This window comes from Rhea pennata, chromosome 3 (assembly GCF_028389875.1).
Source record: "Rhea pennata isolate bPtePen1 chromosome 3, bPtePen1.pri, whole genome shotgun sequence".
Taxonomy (NCBI): Eukaryota; Metazoa; Chordata; class Aves; order Rheiformes; family Rheidae; genus Rhea; species Rhea pennata.
Genome location: NC_084665.1, coordinates 117,016,121 through 117,025,557, shown reverse-complemented (window position 1 = coordinate 117,025,557; position 9,437 = coordinate 117,016,121). Strand labels below are relative to the sequence as shown.

Sequence of the window (9,437 nt, the reverse complement as noted above, 5' to 3'; positions counted from 1 at the left end):
AAAATTAGTTGTTCTACAATTCAATGTTCAGTTGTTCCTTCTAACAACTGAAGGAACTAGGATAAATAGGAATGAATGAAGAGGAGAAAGAACTTTCTGTTGCCACCTCTTAATAAATTAGAAAAAAAAACCCTCTTTGCATGTCATGTTATTAGAGAAATATTTTGATTATTGTGTGCCATAGCAACAAAGGTGAAATAATTGCAGAAGGCAGAATCACAGAATCTCTAAGACTGTTGCAAGAAGCAACGCCAAAGTAATGAGATCCTCTTTTTGATTGCTAGAAAGTTCTAGTCACTACTGGTAATTTAGGAGTAATTCAGTATAATATTTCAAGGTAAAATGAGGTTAAATGGCTTGCAGACTTCTCAGTAAATGAAGACATAGCAGGGAAGAGAGAGGCGATCAGGAGAGGTAACATCATTGGGCAGAGAGAAGAAAGTGAGATTCCCATTCAAGACAGCTATTGGGAACTCAAGTCTATTGTACACTGCTGTTACAGAGGAATTAGTAACAACTTTCTTATACCTGTGAGAGTCATCAGGAAGATAGAGCAAGGCTCTTCATAGTGGTGCATGGCAGGAGAATGAGAAGCAATGGGCAAAAGTCAAACAAAGAGAGGTTCAGAGTGGGTATAAGGAAAAACTTTTTCACCAAGAGGTAAGTTAGAACAGGTTGTCCAAGGAGGTTGTGCAATCTCCATCTCTGGAAATTTTCAAGATCAGACTGGATAAATATCTGAGTCACCCGGTCTGTTTGCAATGTTGTGGAGAAGGTTGGACTAGAAACTGCCAGAGGTCCCTTCCAACATGAATTATTTTATGATCCTGTGATCCTATGATTGTTCAATATATTGTGGAAACAATTTCCCACCTATATAAATAAAATTACCATTTATTATTATAATTGACTGGCATTAATTACCATTCACTATAAACATCTGTTTGACTGCTGACTATTGACTTTTCATAATTACTGGTGTATTTCTCTTTCAGGCAGTAGATTAGTAATAGCGTATTTCATTTACATGGAGACTCTATAATTGCAAGAAGTGATGTAACTACTATTTAGAAAACTCAGGAAAAGGTGTTTAGCTTTCCTCATTTAGATGCCAGAAAAGGTCTGTGTAGTTTACTAATAACGAGAATACTTCCTTTTTTGTTAAAGCAGCATTGTCATCAGAATGACAATTCTGCAGAAGGATGCTATATAGGCTATAATTTCTCTATCAGTAATTAGAATGAAAAGTTTGAAATGTAATAATACAGCTAAATAATAATGTAATTTTTAGCAGCTCCAACAAATTATCTCAATGTTCCTACCATTTTTATTATATTATGTATTATAAAATAGATAAAAGTCTATGCTTGGAGTGCCTAGATTGTGGAGGACTTAAATTGCTTTCACATTGGCACCATCTCAAATGGAGTCTTTAACAGTCCCATTATAATTAAATTTTCTATGAACCTTTGATTAAAGGAAGAAGACAATCCTTTGCAAAGATGTAAAATTTCTGGCTTTTTAGATATTCTCAAGAGAGGAAAAAAAAAACATTTTCTTTTTTACTTTTGAGTGACCAAAATATCTTAGCTAATTTTCAACTTATTTATCCTACTTTTTCTCAAATAAAAATGAAAAAGAAAGCATAAAGGGGGCAATATTCTGCTGCCTTGCATGCAATGCAAGTCCTCTACAATTTGTGTAACACCTTAGAAAAAGTGCTGGAACAGTCATTAGTGATTCACATCTACCTTAAGATTTGCTTTGACTCAACAAACAACAGATAAACCCCAATGACTCTAATAAAACTTTAGAATGTGCCTTAAGTTTTTTGTTGTATCAGCAGAGTCAAATAATTGCAGAAGGGAGAACTAGGTTCTGGATTCCTTAAGCTTCCTGAGCTATAGGCAGACATGTACTCTAGCAACAACCCATCCTTTTCTCTCTAGTTTGTGCTGGAGGTTGTCACTCTTACTTATGTGTGCTTGCAGAGTTGACAGGGGAGTATATACTAATATAATTCAGTCAAAATAAGATGACTTATCAAAAAATTACTACTTAAAATGCTTAATATAGTCTCATTTTGACTATATTAGTAAGTCATCCCAGCAAATCTAAGGCGACAATAATCACAGGCAAAAAGAAGTTGACAGACAGATGGAAATGGGAATGGTCTTCACCTTCAGCCTTCACTTGCAGAGTGGAACCGAGAAGGCAACATCCATCCACAATTTAATGCTTCTGTACAGGAGCACCCAAATCCTTCAAGAGATTCTTTCCAAACACAGTGCAAGGCAGGGTATTAACTCTTCTTTAGTTCATTATATTCCTTAAAATAATTGGGCTGCATCCATAAAACATGTACTAAATATAGCTTTTAAATTTGAAAAGTCAAGCTTTTAAGAATTAAAAAATGTCAGAACACAGACTTTAACATAACTTTCATGCAGTCAGTTGGGCACCTACCCTGCTTCTTGATTGAGTCAAGGACTGTGTGTGTTCATTTATAAACATTATGTATTCATGCATATGGAGTTTGAAAGAATACCATAATATATATGAAATATGAGGTCCATACTGCGATTGTACAGGCAATTTAAATGCTGGCTTTTTCTAATATAAAAGTTAAGAACCTAATTTAGCAACCCAACCATTACTTTATATACTTCTGTGTAATTTTCTGTAATGACAACTTATAACTTTATACATCATCAAATTGGAGTTTTGACCTTTTAACTCTAACAAAGATTTCAGTCAACCTAAGTACAAATCTAAGTTTGCTGACTGCCATGTAGCAATAGAGTAAAATCATATGGCTGAAATTATTGTTTTTATGAGCTATGTCCTCACGAGCTCCTTTGACAGAGACTGTTGCACTCGAGGAAAACTCTAATAGCTCATGAAGTATGTCCTGAAGATCTTATTTGTCATGAAAATAGAGTGAAATACAGGTACTAGGGCAACTGAAAACTTCAGTGGACTCAGGAGTTGCTTCAGAAACAGTTCATTCACTCTTGCTATATGTACATTTAACTATGATAGCGGGGCTGACAAAGCGACTGAGAACCATTTTGATTGTCCAGTTTCCATTTATTCTCTATATAATTGAGTCCGACTGGTCAGCAGTGGAAGATTATTGGCTGGGAACAGAACAACAACAGGTGTTATGCCCACTGAGGAATAACTGGTAGGAATAATTGGTTCAGTCTACTAGCCATGCTGCTACAGAAATGTTAACATATAGATGCTGTCAACTATTTCTATAGTACACTATACAAATCATCCACACATATCCATCAAAACTAGAAGAATATTTTCTGAAAAATGCCCTTCCAATGATAATCACATGCAGTATGATAGAAACCCCACATTTACCACTTAAATTTTGTGTTTGGTGTATATGCTATATCTGCTAGTTATCAAGTCAGCATGCAGAGATGCAATGAGATGTAACGAGTCTGGACTATTCCTCCTCTTCCTCCTCTCTCCAACTGGCTAAGTTCCGTGTAAGTTTGGGAACCATGCAGTACTGAACTAGGAAAAAAAAAAAAAAAAGGCAGAAATAAGACTGTAGTGTGAGGTAATCAATACTTCACAGGACATCGCTTGGGTTGCTACTGCTTTTCGTTTAGGAGTAAAAGTACATCAGTCATGTCACACAAACCTTTTAGCTGGACAGATACACTGGGAGAAGGTTTAATAGATTATTTTTAAAAATAGATATATGACTTGTCTAGATTCCTAGTCATCTATCTGTAACTCTGAACGATGCAAGTTACCCATCTTGCATGGGGCTCATGATTCTTGCAGTATTGGTTACCTCATCTGCATAAAATGAATAGAATAAATTGTTACGAATCCAAAAATATACGGTTGCCAGGATACATCTTGCTAGATGCAAATGAAAATGGGTTTGTGCCGACCAGCTTAAAATACTTTGATACTTAGACATTTTCTTATTAACATCGATAAATGAAACATTGCATATCCAGTGAGCTATTGAAATTAGTTTCATATTTGCACTTGGAATAGTATTTTAAGCAAATTTGAACCAATTTGTATACAATATAATTCCAATAAAAATGCTACTGCTCATTAGAAGAAGGACACAGAATGAATAAATATTCTATGTTAGCTTCTTGATAAACTTTTTGGATTAAAAAATAAGTTCTGTGTCAATTGTTTTTACGATTTTCAGTGCTATAGCTTTAACAATTATTCATCAGTGTATAGGAACACTATTATTATGCTTTGTCTATGTATAATTGGATAAGGTAATTACAAGTGAGAACCATATAAAAAAAAATCTTAGGGTCCAACCACATTCCTATGCAACCATATAGCCAAAGTCTCATTACTTAATATACCATATATTTATCCTGACTTGTTAAAAAAAGTGTCAAAAATATAATTAATTTTTATTTTAAACAATATATTTTAGAATACTCAAATATTTCTAAACTGTATATGTACATGTTGATATCTTAGGAAGCTTATACAAGAAATTTAACTACATCACTTTTCTCGAGGAAGTTGTTTAATTTGTGTAAGACAATGCAAATGAGTCTGCATTTAATCCCTAATGAAGACAATGTAAAAAATAAATGCACTTTTATTGTATGCCATTCAACATGTGCACACATACATTTAAAAAGGGATTATTGTTCCTATATATTGGCTTCCAAATAAGTAAATAGGTTAGATTTCCAGCTGTATTCAGTTAGGACTCCTTGATTTTTGGAGACCAGTGTAGCTGCTCCAATCTACAGCAGTCTGTCTCTAGCCAAAGGCTGAATACCCATGGTTCCTCTAACTTTTTTCATTGGTTGATGCTTGGGGTAAGCTGGGCGGTTACAATAAAGGCTCAATGCACACTGAAGAGGAAAACCCTTCAGGTAGAAAATACCTGCAACAATTGAGATGTGGAAGTTTTCTCTGCACCCTTACAAGTGATTGATTTATTTGAAGTGGGAGAAAGAGACTGACCAAACCACAGTAGAATATTTCTCTGAGTAATAAACAGTTTCAGACATAATTCAGAGATGTAGGATGATAGTAACACATTAACCCACTCTCCTCTTTTTCTTTTTTTTTTCTTTTCTTTTCTTTTCTTTTTTTTCCTCTGCTTTGCTTTGGCTTAAGATTCACTGGTTTTACTTCTAATTTACAGTAGTATAACTGAGAGGAGGAATAGGTTCCTAAATTCCAAAAACATACTGAGGTTGGGCTTCACAAGTCATAAATAACTACAATTTTAAACAATATCAGTGGTACAAGTTTCAATTATACAAGCGATGACAGGATCATACTGAATGAATATTCATACAATTTGCTTCATAGAATATATTAGTGTTACCCTTTTCTCTGTGCTAGCTACAAAAAATAAACTACTCTCAGACAGAGGATATGATTCAACAGCCACTAAAACTGAAGAGACTTTGCTTTGAATTCAGTAGCCTCTGAAATGGTGTTTAAAACTATCCCCTTGCAGAATGCTTCATTTTGGTCCACATAGAGGTAAAATGAACGTAAGAATGATGTCCTTTTATTCCATATGTCAACCTCTACATGTACCACTTAAGAAAACCACTAGATATTTCTGTTAGTTCTGCTTAGCAAGTTAACAATCAGAATTGGGTAACTTCACACTCCCATCTTTTCTGAGGTCACTGGTTGCATCCAGATGGTTGTTAGGTCAGATCTGCACAAAGCCGTGAATTTCAGAACTTGCAAGGCACCATGTCCCCTACAAAAGCATAGACTATGTCATTCCAGGTAGATAGTCACTCAAATATTTACTGGCTTTGTAGATGATTTTACAAATCATTCCTATTGAAAAAAAAAAAAAAAAGAAGAAGAAAAAGCAGTATCTCTCTGTAGTCATTTAAATTACACACTGAAGATTGAATTTAGGGTACCTAAGGGGTCAGATGTCTAGTCGATATGTTGATATGTTACTATGTTTTAGAATCTGGTTGTGTACACATTACCATAAATGTGCAGTAAAATGTGTTAAATTTCCCTGAAATTTGAGATAACAGACTCAGATGTGATTCAGTGTGAGAACTGAACTCCTAAATTTTAGATGTCTGGATGCTGGGGTCATGATGGCTGAGTGTCTTAAGGTACCACTGTAATGAAGAGAGATTCTTCTACTTGTGTAGCTGTGGGCATCCTGACTTATTTGAATCGTCTGTATGGGTCATAGGACCTACAGGATACATGTATGCTTCTGTGAGAGCAGTAGAAAACAAGGGGAGATATCCAAGGGTCTCTTAAAAAGCCCTGAACGCCCATGCTTAACCCACCCATGCATCAGGTCCATGGTGCTTGAGTACCTCTGGGCTGGTTCAACAGACTCTTAGTGGGTGGTCCATGGCACGACCCGTCAGACAACTGAGTGCAGGCATGTAACTGCTTCTTGTGATGCTAAGGCACCTACATGAAAACACCAGAATCAGACCCTAATATTGAGTATAATGGGAGGCTACACATCTATTCAGTGTCTAAGATCATGCCTGTCTATAGATCTAAATTTAGAGGCAAAATTCAGCTGCCTAGAGGCATATCCTTTCATCTAGGTTATCTGAGATACTGGCTAGTGTGGGACACTCTATTTACTAGTGAAAGGTGTGAAAACCTGCACCTTTTCACAGCAAAAGCTGGAAGCTGCTATGTGAGATGCCTCACAGAGTCTAAATGATACTAGATAACTATACTCAGGAATATGAACCCTACCAAACGTGTCTTAAACTGAATTTATCTCCTTTGTGCACTGGGATAACAGCTTCACACGGACAGTTACTGCTGCTTAGCTAATACACAAATAGCTGATTAAACAATTATTTCCTGGTCTCTAACGTCATTGTCCTAAGTTGAGAATCTGAAATCTATTACTGAGCTGCCATTCTCCCTAAAGGCTCTTCAACTTCAGTCTTACGGCAGTATGTGACGCTAAAGCTACACAAATGTTCTACAGTTCATTTACATCAATATATAGCAGTGCTTTGTTTTGACAGGATTTAAAAGTTCTGTTTATCTAACTTAAATACTATTAGTATCTAGAATTGAAATACTCTTCTGGCTAAGTCTCTGATACATTCAGTTAGATAACCTTGAGCATACATAACATGTATTAACAGATAGAATATTTGCAAGTGATGGCTGACTACTACCTCTTTTTTTGTAAAAGCATCCAATAAAAGATATGTCCATTACATAGTGATCAGAATACATATCCCTGAAAAATAACTAAGGAAAGGGGAAAACTAAACTGTTAGTTGGAAATCCGAGGTTCAATTCTCTCCTCCTAGGACTGCTTTCCTAGATAATGCTATTTACTTCTTTTATAACGGACTTTGAGACTTATGAATGAAAAATGCAAGTCAGTAACATAGTGTCCTATTAAGCTGGGTGCTATAAGGGTAATTATATGTGCTACAGTAACAGAGACTGAGCCTTTTAATAGACTAACTATGTCATTTGAATTATTTTATAACTATTTGGAATTTTTCAGACCAAAAAGATCTAATTCAAGGACATCTGGCTTACCTAAGGAAAGAAGTTGAGGTCATGCAAGTGTCGCTGCTGTGGGACACTTGCTTAGCACAAACAAAAGGCCAGTTAGCAGCAGACCCTATGTGCTCGTAGCTCTCCCAGACCGCCGGGGTTCACAGCGCCTCAAAACTCGCCGTATTCGTGAGAATCACACCTGCGCTGCACACAGGCACTTTCCCTGACACATTTTCTCAAGTCGTAACACAGCTGCCAGCCCCAGGCTCACTGACACCGCGCTACAACGGCCCTGCGGTCAGCACCGTGCACGTTATGGCTTCTCACGTTTAAAGAGCTCTGTGAGCAAAACCCTGGTATGAACAAATAACAAGGTACTTCTGTGCTGTGCTTCCAGTGCTGTTGCTAGTAGGCTTTCTTTCCTCCTTTCTCTCTTATTCTTCTTTTCTCTTTCTTTTTCTCTTTTTCTCCCCCTTCCTGTAAATGACACACAGACTGGCTTTTGGGGAAGGGGAAGCCGAGCTCTGCGTAGCCACTCTTACAGCTTTAACCTAATTTAACCCTCGAAACAGTAAGAGGAAGTATGAAGTATTTTCATGAGCTGTGAATGGGCTCAGATCTGGCTTTGACATCTTAAGGAAGTACTGCAGTCAGAAATGCAAAAAAAAAAAAAAAAAAAAAAAAGGAAGAAAAAAAAAGGGGGGGGGGGGAGGTGGTTGCAGCCCTGCGGGGCTCAGACGTCCCGGCGCACACGGACCGGCCGGGGACGGGAAAGGGGCCGCGCGAAACGGGGCGTGCGTGGGTGAGCCCCGGAGGCTGCGGCGCGGCCCGGGGGGACGGCGGTGACACGGGCACGTCCTCCCGCCTCTGCCGCCGAGCGCGCACGCCCTGCGGCCGCCCGCAAGGGGCTGAAGCACCCCGAGGCACCGCAGCCCACGGGGCAGCTGGAGCCCCCCCACGTCCCCTCGGAATAAGGTTGGTGCAGGGCTGCGGCCCCCACCCCGCCCCACACACCCGCCCGCGTTTAAAGCTGCGCCACAGCCCCGCGGCCGCCCCTTCGTCACCCGCGACCGCGGCCCGGCCGCCCCCTCTCCCGACGGCGGGAGGCCGGGGCCGGCTGCCGGGGGGAGCCGCGCGCAGCCGCCGCGGGGCGGGCGCGGGCATGGCGGCGGCCAGCTGCGCAGGTGAGCGGCGCGGCGCCCCCCTCACCCCACCCCACGCCCCCCCCACCCCCCACCCCGCGCGGAGCGCGGCGCGCGGCGGCAGCGCGGCCGCCGATTGGCCGCGGGGCGGTGGCGGGAGAGCGGGCGGCAGCGGGGGGGGGAGAGCCGCGTGCGCGCCCGTCCCTGAGGGGGAGAAGGCGCCTCTCGCGCGCCCGTTCCCGCCGCGGCGCCGCAGCCCGCCCTGGCCTCCTCCCGCGGGCCGGGCGGCGGCCGCTCCTCCCCCCCCTCCCCCCGGGGGCCGCGCAGCCCCTCTGCTCACCCCCGCGTTGTGCCGCTCCCGGGGGCCGCGCCGGGCAGGAGGATGCCGCAGGGCGCGGCCAACTGTTGCCGAGGAGGAGGAGGAGGAGGCACCGGCCGGCCGGCGGCCGGGAGCGTGGCCAGGTGCCGGCGGCGCGGCGCGGGCCGGGCCTCGCCTCGGGGCTCTGAGCGCAGCGCGGCGGGCGGCGTCGGTGGCCGCGCGCTCCCCGGCGCCCGCGGCGGCCCGGGCGCTGCGCGGCGCTTCTCCGCGTTGCGCGCCCGCCGGGCGCCGCGGTTCGTTTGCCGCGGCGCTGCGCAGAGCGGCCGCCCGGGCCCGGCCGCCGCCGTAGCGCGGGGGGCCGCACGGAGGGCGGCGGCGGTGCCTGGCTGGAGTGAGTATGTCCGCGCTCCCGGCCCACCGCCCCGCTTGGGCTGCGGGGCACAGCTGACCGCGGCGGGCTGTGA

General features: G+C 42.3%; 1 protein-coding gene and 1 long non-coding RNA gene across 8 annotated transcripts in view; one reads left to right on the top strand and one right to left on the bottom strand.

Annotated features, from left to right (window-relative positions):
- Positions 1–3,069: 3,069 nt before the first annotated feature.
- On the bottom strand, positions 3,070–9,081 carry LOC134138957 (uncharacterized). Its single transcript, XR_009958039.1, has 3 exons — positions 8,995–9,081; positions 6,309–6,438; positions 3,070–3,534 (listed from the first exon to the last, which is right to left on the bottom strand). It is a non-coding gene; the product is annotated as an uncharacterized LOC134138957 (long non-coding RNA).
- CYRIA (CYFIP related Rac1 interactor A) overlaps positions 8,271–9,437 on the top strand; it is a 60,201-nt gene continuing 59,034 nt past the window's right edge. For 2 of the 7 annotated variants that reach the window (XM_062573153.1, XM_062573151.1), the window contains exon 1: positions 8,273–8,487. The gene's annotated coding sequence lies outside the window, so the exon portion shown is untranslated. Of the gene's footprint in view, positions 8,488–8,632; positions 8,697–8,916; positions 9,117–9,437 lie in introns of those variants that run through there. The other 5 variants (XM_062573147.1, XM_062573150.1, XM_062573152.1 and 2 more) reach the window with 5 other exon arrangements.